Below are 14,049 nucleotides of genomic sequence, written 5' to 3' on the forward strand. Positions count from 1 at the left end.
GTCATTTTCACGATGTTGATCCTCCCAATCCAGGACCATGGGAGGTTTTTCCACTTCCTAAGTTCTGCTTTGATTTCCTTTTACAGGTTTTTAAAGTTTTCATCATAGAGGTCCTTCACTTCTTTAGTTAATGCCTAAGCATTTTATTTTTTGTGGGGCTGTTATAAAAGGAGTTGCTTTCCTGAATTCAGCTGCACTCTTCATATTGTTGGCATACAGAAAAGCCATTGATTTTTGAAGGTTAATTTTATACCCTGCTACTTTGCCGAAGTTTTGAATCAGCTCAAGTAATTTGGGAGTGGAGTCCGTGGGATTCCTTAAATACAAGATCATGTCATCTGCAAAGAGGGAGTTTTACTTCATCTTTCCCTATTTGGATCCCCTTTATATTTGCATTTTTTCTTATTGCTAAGCATTCTAATACTAAATTGAAGAGAAGTGGAGAGAGTGGACATCCTTGTCTTGTTCTTGAGAAAACTCAATTTCTTTAAACCAGAAGTAAAAGCTCAGAGACAGTGCCCAGTTCCTGAATTCAAGTCCCAGGACAGGCCACACATACACAGAGAGAGAGAGAGAGAGAGAGAGAGAGAGAGAGAGAGAGAGAGAGAGAGAGAGAGAGAAGAGGGGGTAAGATTTTATGTATACTTTTACTTCCAGGCCTATCACTAACAGAATTAACTGCCATCAAAGTCAGCCATTGGATCTGGATCTGAAGCTGACTGCCTGCCTGCACACCCACAGATCTAGTACTTTCTAAAAAGATGGCTTCCAGCAAGGTGTAGAAGCAAGAACACCAAGCAGTCTAGGTTCTAAACACTCTGGATCTTGTACTAAACTAGCCTGGGCAAATCCTTTCTCCCTCTCTAGGCTTCAACTTCCCCAGATGTTATTCTTTCTTGTTTTCTTTTTTGTGGGTGCTGGGAATTGAACTCAGAGCTTTCCACATATCAGGCAAGCATCCTACCCCCAAGGCTAAATTTGCAGTCCAATCCAGTTTCCCCAAATTGAAGTGAAAAGGCTTCAGGCTGTGTAGCCTTCGCTATGAATCCTTTCTAGGACTCATATTTCATATTATGAAATGTTTCTAGATGCTTGGTGAAGGAATGGCTTGGTGGTTGATGTTTGTTAAATGCTGCATTTGTGAGCACCCTCTCATACCTCATTCATGTTTGCCACTGGAATTTGATCATGAGTTTGCACTTCCCTCTCTCAATCACGACTTGGAGAGCTCCATACAGAGCCAGAACTGAGTGCAATGTGTCTTTAAAGGAGCAAATTAGATCTAACTTCCACATAGGCAAGAAAACTTGCTGATTCATTAGAGCTGAGTGCCTCACGAACTTTTCTGGCCAGGCCGACTTCAACCACAATTCTCAGACCCCAGCCTCCTGAGTAGCTAGGATTACAGCCATGAGCCATCAGGACCCAGCAATTGTTGTATTCTTTTTGATAGATAAACTTACAAAGGAACAAAATGGAATGAGTGGAGAGACATGCACAGAAATGTATCAGCCTAAAACTTTCAGCTTTGGAAATTTCTGAATGAGGAGAATAAAAGATGTCCTTTATTTTTGCAATCATTTCCCAAAAGCAAGAACATTTTAATACCAAAAAAGGAAGGTCATTCCCTCAGAATAAAGGACAGTCTTTAAAATTAAATAAATCTTGCTTCATTAACAATTCACTTCACACTCCTTTTTTTCTTTTCCTCTCAGTCTGCCACAAATGAAAATTCCATCACAGACCCACACAAGTTGGCAAACGGATATTGGAAGCAACAATACATAAAAATACTTGGACAGGAGGTAGGGTACCAGTGGCTCAAACCTGTAGTCCTAGCTACTCAGGAAGCTGAAATCTGAGGATCACAGTTCAAAGCCAGCCTGAGCAATAAAGTTCATGAGACTCTTATCTCCAACTACTGAAAAAGCATAAATGGAGTTGTGGTTCAAATGGTAGAGTGCTTGCCTTGAACAAAAAAGCTCAGGGACAGTGCCCAGGCCATGAGCTCAAGCTCCAGGACCAGAAAAAGAAAAGAAAAGAAAAACACTTCTCTTCTTACCTTGTCCCACTGGCTCACATCTGGAATCCTAGCTATTCAGGATGCTGAGATTCTGAGGCTCTTAGTTCAAAACCAGCTTGGGCAGATAAATCTGAAAATCATGTATGTATCTCCAATTTGCCAGAATAAAGTCAGAGTGGAGGTGTGGTTCAAGTGGTGGAGCAATGACCCTGAATGGAAGCATACTAAGAAAGAGTACAAGGCCCTGAATTCAAGCCCAAGTATCACACACACACACACACACACACACACCTATTTTCTTCCCAAAATAGAGTCTGCCTTGAGCACACCATTCGTGAGTTCCAAGAGACTAAGGAAGTCCTGTCCTACCTAGGGACTGTGCATTTGTTATCAGTGGTCCTTCTGGTCTCAGCTTGAAGTTGCCCTGCATCCCAGACTCTCATGCACCCAGTGTAAGTAGAGACCAGGTGCTGACCAGAACATCCCCTGGGTCAAAAGTCACAAAACCCAAGAATCAAAGCAGCCCCATACTGGGTGATTAATGGCCATTAGCACTAGGTTTCTGAGCTTGATGATGCCAGAGTTTGAAGGGACTGTATCTGACCAGAGAGTGGATGACTGACTCCAAAATGCCAGCCATGAGCAACCACAGCCAGCTACGACTGGTCAGAAAAAAAAGGTCTAAGATGTTAGCCCAAACTAGTTTTCTAAGACAAAGGGAAATCTGGGCTTCCATGCAAACTCTTTTGATGGTTTGTATTTATTTCACAGGCCCCTGAGCTCTACCCTCCTCAGCCTGAGCAACCATCCTGTGCTCATACCCCTTACCCTGCAGCCACCAGGTCCTCCTGCCACACCTATCGATGCCCTCAGATGTCCTTGAAGTGTTGGCTCTGACCTTGTGGATCCTGCTCTCCAAAGGGCAAAAACTGGAGGCCCCAACTCTAACCTGACCAAAGGAAGAATGTATAATGTCGATGTACGGATTGGCCAGCAGTTGCAGTTGTCAAATCTCCAGGGAACACAGGCAAATGCCACCCCCGTCCATCCCTCCAGTTGCTGAGCTGTTTCCCAATGCATCCTTATCCTCCCGCAGGCAATCTGCAGGCCAGCATGTGTGTCTCCATGCCACTCATTGCAGGCTGACTGATGAGGCTGGAACCATCTTCTGGCTTCAAAGTAGCTGCCATCAGGAGCCAGGTTGGAGTCTTGGGAAAGAACTTTCCTGAACTAAAACAAGAGCCAACTTCTCTCCAAGTTTCAGGACCTCTGGGGGTGCTGTACCCCCTCCATTCTAAGACAGATTCTACCACGTTCCCTACCTCTAGAACTTAAAAGTTTACATTCTCCAGGCAGAGACTTCCAGGACCAATACAGAACCAAATACATCTGGCCTTTCCTCTAGGAATCCACCATGATTGCTGGGATTCCAGTGGTGGAAAAGATAGGAGAAAGAATGGGACCAGCTTGCTTGGTTGGTTAATGGAAGCCTTCGAGATATGCAAAAATTAGATGTGTTCATTAGGTTTGTGTGTGTGTGTGTGTGTGTGTGTGTGTGTGTGTGTGTGTGTGTGCACATGCTCATGCTAATCCTGGGACTTGAACTCAGGTTCTGGGCACTGTCCGTGAGCTTCTTTTACTCAAGGCTAGCCCTTTACCACTTACATCACAGCTCCACTTCTGGTTTTTGATAGTTTATTAGAGATAAGAGCCTCGTGGACCCCTGCCAGGACTGGCTTTGAACTCCATACCCAGATCTTAACATCCTGAGTAGCTAGGATTATAGGCATGAGCTACCAATGCCTGGCTTTGTTCATTAGTTTAACAAACCGAGCTGATGTGGGTAGTGGATGTTTTGTGCATAAACACTCATTAAATTCTCAAAGGAGCGTTAAGAGACCAGCACTGCTTTTTAACAAAAAAGGACAATGAGACACAGAACTGTTCAGTAGCTTTCCTGAGTGAGGTGAATGTTAATTCCCAAGGCAGCATTGAAATTCAATGCTGAGTCAAAAAGAAATGGACAGAAGACTAGGCGGACTGTGATCCCATTAGGAAAATAGGCATGGGTGTGTATGTACAGTGAGTACAAGGTGTCTCACAATAACATCAAATGCGGTGAGGTGAACTGGCTGCCGTGGCTGAGGTAAAGGCTTGGGTGGTAAGGTAATGGAGTAACTATGGCAGGGACACCGTGTCCCAGAGTGTGGTAAGGTGATCAAGTGGAAATGGCCAGGACATAATATGGGAGGGGATGGAGTCACAGTGGCTAGGGGATGATGTCACAGAACGTGTGATACCACAGAATGGCATGTGGTGATGGAGTACTGTCACTAGCACTCAATGACACAAAACATGGTACGGTGATGGAATGTAGTGGCTGTCATAGGGTGTGATGGGGCCATGGGGCTTCAGTGGCTAGATCCCATGTGGCAGACTGTGATTAGGTAATAACATGGAAGTGGCTGGGTCATGATGTCACAAAATGTGGTGAGGTGAGGGAGATCCAGGCTAGGACCCATCATCTCTGAATGTGAGGCTTAACTCCACAGCACAGAATGTGGGGAGGAGATGATGGAGAAGGAGTGGCTGGGGCATGATGTCACACAATATGGTGGGATAATAGATGGGACATGATGTCGCAGAATGTAGTGAGGTGATGCTGTAGCATGGCCACAATGTGGCTAGGTGATAGCGTTTCAGTGGCTCAGTTTCAGGTCACAGAATATGGGGAAAAGATGGAGATTGAGTAGCTAGGCCAATGTTATCACAGTCCCAGACTAGAACATGATGTTAAGAATATGACAAGTGATGAAGTCCCAGGCCAGGACATTGTATTAAGAAAGTGGTGGGTGATGGATCCCTGGCTAGGACACAGTATTAAGAATGTGATGAGGTCAAAGAAAGGTTGGACAAATGGGATTGCATGAAACTGCAGAGCTTCTGCATGGCAAAGGACACAGCTAGCAAGATCCATAGAAAGCCCACGGATTGGGAGAAGATCTTCACTAGCCATACAACGGACAAGGGTCTCATATCTAAAATATACTTGGAACTCAAAAAGTTAAATCCCAAGAAAACAAATCCTCAAAGAAACAACTGCCCAATTAATAAGTGGGATAAAGACTTAAAGAGAAACTTCTCTGAAGAAGAAAGAAGGATGGCCAATAGACACAGGAAGAAATGCTCAACCTCCCTAGCCATAAAAGAAATGCAAATTAAAACAACATTGAGATTCCACCTCACCCCAGTGGCTATAATCAAGAAATCTAGTAACAACAGATGCTGGAAGGGATGTGGCCAAAAGGGAACCCTACTGCATTGTTGGTGGGAGTGTAAACTTGTTCAACCACTTTGGAAAGCAGTATGGAGGTTCCTCAAAAGACTCCACATAGAGCTCTTATGACCCAGCAATCCCACTTTTGGGCATTTACCCAAATGATCAAGGCCATACTAAAGCTACCAGCACAACTACATTCATTGCAGCATTATTCAACCAACCCAGATGGATCAAGAAAATGTTATGTGTGTGTGTGTGTGTGTGTGTGTGTGTGTGTGTGTGTGTGTGTGTGTGTGTGTGGAATTCTATGCCTCCATCAGAAAGAATGACACCACCCCATTTGTTAGGAAATGGAAAGACCTGGAAATAATTATATTAAGTAAAATAAGCCAGACTCAAAGAAACATAGGTCCCATGAAACATAGGTCCCATGGTTTCCCTTATTTGCAATAACTAGTGTATGTCTAGGACAAGCAAAAGAGGTCAAAAGCAATGTACATATGACCATATAAGATGATATTAAGCAAAATGAACCCCAAGATAGGGATACAAGAGGTTTTATCTTTGTTGCTGTTCTTTTTAATGTACTTATAGTGTACTATGTGATTTTTTTGTTGTTTCTTTGTATGTTCTTCCCCCACAGTATAACCCCTGTTTTCACTGTGTTTGATTCTGGTGTCCTGCATCTTGTATATACATTTTTATAATTTGGGGAAGGGAAGGGAAATAACAAAATGCTGAAATAAGGATACAGAATGACCCATTGTAATAATGAGATGTACAAGACAGTATGTTGAAAACGAACTTTACAACTTTGCAGGGGGGAGGGGGAGAGGGGAAGGAGGAGTTGGAAAGGAAAGGGATGGTAAGGGAAAAATGAAGGAGGGTGTAACAATGCTGGATTCCTTGCTCATGTAACTGTAACCCCTCTGTACAGTATCTTTACAATAACAATATATTAAGGAAAAACAGATAAACAAACAAAAAAGAATGTGGTGAGGTAATGGAGTCCCAGGCTAGGATATGATGTTCAGAATGTGGTGGGATGATAGAGTTGCCAACCTAGGTCAAGATCTCACAGAATGGGTTGAAGTAATGAAGGATCTGCCATGTTGATTGTGGGATTGAGACTCCATTAGACTTTGGCTGAACCCAGTCTATTGGTCACACTGGTGGTGTAGCTAATACTGATATGTCCCTTACCCCTCTGCATTGTTCCACCTACAGGAAGTATCCTGCGAGGCCCAATCCAGCCAGGGCCTACCTGCATCTGAGCACCAATAACTCCCAGTCTACCTGAGGGTTTTACTGGAGTGATAGTTAATTCTACATCTGTACTTGGCTCATTTTGAGCAACCGACTAAAACACTGAATCACCATGGTTCATTCATTTAGATAGGTAGGTCGTCTGTCATACAAATTGTATTGTGATATACATTCTGAAACTGCTAATACATAGTAGGTCCTCAGCAGATAAAGGTGATTATTTCCATTATCAATGTTAACAGGATTATTTACCACTGTATGAAGAGATAAACTCTGTAAATTAAAATTTCATATACTTTTTTAATGATTAAAAAAAATAAAAAACCAAGTGGCTGGGTGCCAGTGGCTCATGCCTGTAATCCTAGTTACTCAGGAGGTTGAGATCTGAGGATCATGGCTCAAAACCAGCCCAGGCAGGAAAGTCCCTGAGACTCTCATCTTCAATTGACCACCAGAAAACCAGAAGTGGCGCTGTGGCTCAAGTAGTAGAGTACTAGCCTTGAGCTGAAGAGCTGAGGGACAGCACCCAGACCCAAAGTTCAAGCCCCATGACCAACCAAAAGAAAAAAAGCCAAGTGCTGGTGGCTCACACTTATAATCCTTAGCTACTCAGGAGGTTGAAATCTGAGGCTTAAGCTTGAAGCTAGCCTGGGCAGGAAGGTCCCTGAGACTCTTATCTCCAAATTATCACCAAAAAGCCAGAAGTGGAGCTGCAGCTCAAGTGGCAGAATGTTAACATTGAGCCAAAAACCTCAGGGACAGTGCCTAGTGCCCAGACTCTCCATTCAAGCCCCAGGACCAGCACCAAAAAATAAAATTAAAAGATTTTTTTTAAAGTAGTCTAATGGAAAACACTACTTCATAAATCTATTAAGGAATATGAATTCCTTATACAATAAAACAGAAAGAAAATCAATTCCCTTAAAACATAATAGCTAGGGATACTATTGCCATGGGGGCGATTTTAATTTTCTTCCTTTAGCTTATTCTTTATTTTGCAACAATGAATATGCACTACTGGTATAAAATCATAGATGATTGTTTTCATAAATGGCTTATTTTGTATCAACCTGTCCTAGCCAACATGAAGCATATGCATTGACATAAGAGACTGCTCCCTGGGGTTTTCCCATATGGAGTACAGGCAGGGTAGATAAAGATAAAGAGCAAGCATACAACTCCATGCTTGGAATGCAAATATAGCCAGTCTGTTGCGGGTGGTTCATGCCTGTAATCCTAGCTGCCCAGGAGGCTGAGTCAGAGGATCAACGTGCAAAGCCAGTTCAGACAAACTCAAACCTGGGAGACTTTTATCTCTTCTCTCAAAAAGTTGGGAATGGAGGTGTGGCTTCAATGGTAGAGCTATGAAGGGGGGGTAGGGGAAGCCCAGTGAGAACTTGAGGTCCTGAGTTCAAGTCCCAGTACTGGCACCAAAAGAAAAAAAACAAAGACAGAATGCAAATGCCTTGCCCTTGGCAGGGTTAGAGGATGCCAAGGAGGAGGTGCCCACTGGCTGGGTGCCAGGAAAACACTCAGGCTATGGGCAAGCTTGGAGCCAAGCCTGGAGGACAAGGAGAAAGAATATCCATGAGCTTCATAAATACTAATTGAGCCTCAACCCTGTGCCAGACCTCTTGCTAGGTGCCAGGCATGTTTGGCAGCAGACTTAACAGGATTTCTGCTCCATGATACAAACCCTTCAGGCAAGGAAGGGTGTCTCTAACCCTCCACCCTCAATCATCCCTGAGCACAGCACCCATCCATGAGCCTGCATTTGATTGGTCCATGTGCCTGTGGTGAGGGAGAATGGAGAGATGGGGGCTTTCCTTAGGACTCCCTGTCATCAGGCTCTCAGAATAAGTTAGGGAAGGCCCAGAGTTACCACCAGACCTGAGTTCTGCTCCTTTGACCCGCCAATCATTCCCAAGAGTACACCCCTTCCGTCCCCAGGGAGCAGTTTCCACAATGTAAATAAATAAACAAACAAACAAAGTAACAGTAGAATAGCAAGATGCCAATAGCTCTGGTGCCAAGATTTCTAGGCTCAAAGCCCAGCATCTTGACCTTGGCCAACTTAGCTTCAGGAAGCTCATTTCTTCTTCCAAGCGACCAGGCAGAATGATAACACCTAACCCTCAAGAGATTTAGGGGCACTGAGGGTTGAACAAGATAATTCACAGAAAGCTCCTAAGGGGACATCTAGCCTGCCTTGTATTTGGCAAATGTAAACAGCAGTTGTAGCTTGCTTTCAAGTGTAACCCTGAGCAGGTCTAGTAGATTCAAAAGTTCTGGGTCCAGACACTGGTGGCCCACACCTGCCATCCTCGTTACTCAGGAGGTTAGATCTAAGGATCGAACTTCAAAGCCAGCCAGGGAAGGAAAGTCCATGAGACTCTTATTGCCAATGAACTGTCAAAGAGCCTGAAGTAGAGTTGTAGCTCAAGTGGTAGCCTTGAACAATAAAGCAAAGGGACAGCACCCAGGCCCTGAGTTCAAGCCCCCAGAGTTCAAGCCCCCAGTACTAGCACAAAATAACAATTTTTTTAAGTCTTAGGGTATCCCCCTGGAGGAGTATGAACTCATGAGCAGCAATAGCCACAGAAAACACTAATATATCACAGGTAAGAGCAGCTAGAATGTGCCAAGAACAAGGGCTATAAAATCTGGTTAGCAAAGCAAAAGGTAACCCAGCTTCAGTGGCCCCATCCACTATTCTTGGGGCAGCACTCCCACCTGCTGGTAGAGGAGGGGTTTTCCAGCTGGTTGGAGATCTGAAAGAATCTTTAATCCAACCTAGAGACAGAAAAACAAAATAGATGGGAGCTTCAGAAATGGGGATGGACGGGTGTAAGGCTATGGTTATTGAAAGTTTGGGGGGTAGAAGGGATTCAGAATCTAGAGCCAAGTGAGAGAGCCAAACAATAGTGTGCCTCAACACCTGTCATCCTAATTACTTGGGAGGCTGAAATCTGAGGATTGCAGTTCAAAGCCAGCCCCAGCAGGAAAGTCTGTGAGACTCTTACCTCCAATGAACTACTTAGAAAAAGACAGAAGTGGCACTACGGCTCAAATGGTACAGCTCTAGCCTTGAGAAAAAGCAGCTCAGGGACAGCACCTAGACTCTGAGTTCAACCCTCAGGACCAACACAAAAGAAAAAGGCAAGTGAGAGTGTGCAGCCCTAAGTTCAAGTCTCAGTATTGGCACGCATGCGCATGCATGCACACACGCACACACACACACACACACACACACAGTTGTGTTCAGGTTAGTTTTAATAACGAGTGCTATCAATACCTAGAAGATTCATGACATTCAAATAACCTTCTATATTTAAAGGTTCTTATTTGCAATCACGTAAGTTTAAAACCTAGTAAGAGAGCTCCAATGTAATGGCTATGGAACAATAAGGGCAAAATAGGGGAGAGATTCTAGGCAAGTTTGGAAAGCTGGGGGGCAGACTCTAGAAGTATCAGGACAGCTTTGTAGAGGAATGCAAAAGTGAGCTGAGCTTTGGCATACATAGTGGGGACAGCTGGTCAACTCCAGGAAGGTCCCAGCACCCATCAGCACATTGGCCAATGAACTCAGCCCTGCACCTTATTAACTTGGCCCAGTGTGAGCAGGGGGTTTGCAACCAAGGAAAATTTCCATCACCAGAGGGCAAAGCAACCACTGGGAGTTGGCGGTTTTGTGGATGTGTTGCCAAGGAATAGAGTCATCTCCCAGGCCTGGAGGTAACGAGAAATGACAGATGGTCTGTTGAACAGAATGAAGAGTGTGAATGTCTGTGTGTGTGTGTGTGTGTGTGTGTGTGTGTGTGTTCAATTTCCAACATTTGCTGCGTCTGCAAAACCCAGGGCCCCTCACCAATGCGCTCCACCCCCCCCCCCCACCCCCAGCCAGGGCCCAGTGAGTTGGAATCGTGACTTTTGAAAGTCACGGAGACCCCACTAAAGAGCCATGGGAAATGTAGGAAAGAGGGTCTCAAGCAAAGCTAAGAGCAAGAAGGTCAGCTGGAACTTGGGAGAAACTAGAATAGGGCTGAGGATCAGAGTAGCCCTTTGACCTTTTGTGTTGTTGTCGTTTTCATCATTCCATCTTTTTCCACCTTTCCTCTTCCTCCCTCTCCCTCTTCCTCCTTGTCTTCTCTCCCTATTCTCTTCCCCTTACCTTTTCCTCCCTTTCTTCTCTCTCCTCATTCTTCCCTCCCCCTTCTCCTCTCTGTCTCTGTCTCTCTGTCTCTCCATGTTGCTTTCTCCCTCTCCTCCCTTTCTCTCACAATGGGAGCTCAAGACCCAAAGCAAGGAAAGATTTCCATCTTTGCTTCTTTCTCTAGGCCTCACTCTTGAAACCACAGTACAGAGATCTTACTTCCAGACAAAGAAGTATAATACCAGAGTGAATTAATCCACTTGTTTCTCTGATCCCAGCTCCAGAGTTATGTTTTGTTTTGTTTTTGGTGCCAGTCTGGGGGCTTGAACTCAGGGCCTGGGCACTGTCTCTGTGCTCAAAGCTAGCATTCTACCACTTGAGCCACAGCTCCACATCCAGTTTTGTTTTTTTATTTTTTGGTGGGTTTGGAGCTTTTTTCTTTTGGTGATTAATTGGAAATAGTCTCATGGACTTTCCTGCTCAAACTAGCACCAAATCTCAATCCTCAGATCTCAGCCTTTTAAGTAGCTGCTATTACAGTTGTGAGCCACCAGCGCCCAACAATTCCAATGTTTTGCAGTGTTTTATTTCTTTAAGGCTGGATGCTCAGTCAATGGTCATGCCTTCAAGATACTTTCAGGACTGACAGATAAAGTGCTACCTAGCTCTACATTGAATCCTTTCAAATAGAGGCCTCCATGAATCTCCCTCCACTGAAGTTCCATAGCATGTGTATTATTTGGGCATCAATTAGTCCCAGAGATTCTAGGGAAGAACCTGGACATGTCTAGCAACTTAATACTTTAATAGTAGGCTTAACAATTCACTATAAATGAATACATAAACAACAAAACGGGGGGGAGGGGTACAAGAATTTGAACTCAGAATCTCTCACCTATGTCTCTCATTTTTGTCTAGAGCCGTTTAGACCACAGTCTCTATACTATAACCTCCCACGTAGCTGGGATCGCAGGCACATGCCACTACATTAGGCTTGTTGATTGACATTGGGGGTCTTACCAACTTCTCAGTAACTTTTTTTTCTTTTGTCAGTGGTGGGACTTGAATTCAGGGTCTGGGCACTGTCCCTAAGCTTTTGTGTTCAAGACTAGCTTTTGTGTTCAAGACTTACTTTCAGCCACAGCTTCACTTCTGATTTTCTGGTGGTTCACTGGAGATAAGAGTCTCATGGACTTTCCTTCCCTGGCTTCAAACCATGCCTTGGCTTCAAACCATGATCCTCAGATCTCAGCCTCCTGAGTAGCTAGAATTACAGATGTGAGCTCAGCACCTGGCTACTCTTCACTAACTTTTTGCCCAACTGGCCTGAAACCACAATCCTTCTCCATCTCCAACGTATAATTCCCAAGAAAGCTGTACAGAACACCTTTATACCAGCCATGTATTTAACCTTCTTTAGAAAGGTCATATTGCTGATTGGCTGTTTATCAGATATGGACACAAAGGTTTAAAGAAGCTGAGCTGAGAAAGACACAGATCAGAAGAACGCAGGTCTTTGCCGCCCCCTTGTGTCCACGTCCCCTCTGGGCTGAAGAGATGGAGGATGTACTCCAAGTCAGGACTGGAGCTAGGATCAGGAGATGGGTTGTCATGGTAACAAGTGGACAATGCAGTGGGCTATCACATGGTGCTGTCTCAGAAAGAAGAGACAGGTGATCAACTAGGAGAGAAATCTTTTGAGAAAAGAGGGAGCAGCAAAGGGAATGAGGAAACAGTATAAATCTGGGTGTCAGGAAACCAGAAGCAAGTGTATAATCTGGTATGACCCTGCTTTTCCACAGGCCTCAGCCTCCCCCCCTCAGGGAAGTTAGATTCCATGAACTCTATTTTGTGTGTGTGTGTGTGTGTGTGTGTGTGTGTGTGTTATCACAAGCCGCTTCCCTGAGTCTCTGCCCAGCTACTAGCAGCAGACGATAAAATCCTAATTACTAATGTGATCCTGAGACCATAGCAATGCCTGGATTCTCCTCAGGTCAATACTGAAGCTCCTCCAGCCTGTGCATACACCCCTTCCCTTCCCTCCCCTCCTCCCTCCCTCCCACCAAACAGGAGTTTTTCTACAAGCCTCCAAATTCCCTAGATGCAGTGAACCAAACTAACCAGAAGATGGAGCCACATGCCCTGGAATGAACAGTTTTTAATTTTCTAGAGTATTTTTCTTTCCAGGATTTAACAGGTAGCAGAAACAAAGCCACGAATATAGTTAAGAGCCACCAGGCTCTCCCATCTCCTGCCTGTTCCTTGGCAGGGTTGGAAACAAGGCCCCATGGTCAAGGCCATCACTCCAGAGAGTGTTTCCACAGCTCCGGGAGGCCATGGCATCAGCGAGCCTCACTTCCTGGCTATCTTGACCCAAGAGACCCCAGGGGTCTCCCCCATGCTCCCTACCCCCACACACACTACACTGCCATCTTCTCAGTCCAAGGTGTTTCCCCAACCCAAAGAGGGCATGCTTGCTGATGAAGGAGGCAACCCAGACCTCCTATTAACTAGAACTACTGGCTCTAGAGTTAAAAATACCCTCAGAAAAGACCTGGAAGTATGTTAAGTACTGCTATAGAATACATGATGGTTGCACGAATACAGATCCACGGATGTATGTCATGACAAAGTAGTGTCTCCATACAATGTACATGCCTCTGCTGGTCTATCCAAATGCCAATAGCTCCCAAATGTAAGCTCCCAGGAAGACCCCCTTCTGTTATTCCTGGCACAACCTCTGACCCCAGTAATGTTCGTCTGACACTATTTTTTCTGTAAATCCAAGTCCTCATGACTGGCAGCTGAATGGGGAGTTTGTTACTGAGTTGAACTTCTTCCATGGGGTCTGAGGGACATGTCCAGCATGCAGAAACTTTAAAAAAATTGCACATAAATAGTAACTCAGGAAATCACATTTCAGAACAATTCATCTCAACTTAGCTTTTTTTTTTTCAAACTTAGTGCATACCCATTTGAGAACAAAAAAGAAGAGTTATGAGTAGATAAGTGTCTTCCTGGTACATGCTAGAGCACCAAGTAGGTTTATGGTGCCTGGCTCTTGTGAAGGGCTAATAAAGGCAGAAGCACAGCTGGCTGGTAGAATAGCAGAAGGCCTTTAAGCTTCCAAATACACCCTGTTATTTTGTAGTCCGAATCATAAGTAATCTGCATGGCATCACTGTGGGCAGGTACTATGCCAAGCACATCACCAATCAGTGAAGCAGGCACTATCCCATTTTATAAATAATAAAACTGAGGTGCAGGAAGGTTGGATACTCAGGTTCATACAACCAGGAAATGGTGGAACCAAGACTTAAACTGAGG

This window comes from Dipodomys spectabilis, unplaced genomic scaffold (genome assembly GCF_019054845.1).
Source record: "Dipodomys spectabilis isolate Male_0828 unplaced genomic scaffold, ASM1905484v1 ptg000155l, whole genome shotgun sequence".
Lineage (NCBI taxonomy): Eukaryota > Metazoa > Chordata > Mammalia > Rodentia > Heteromyidae > Dipodomys > Dipodomys spectabilis.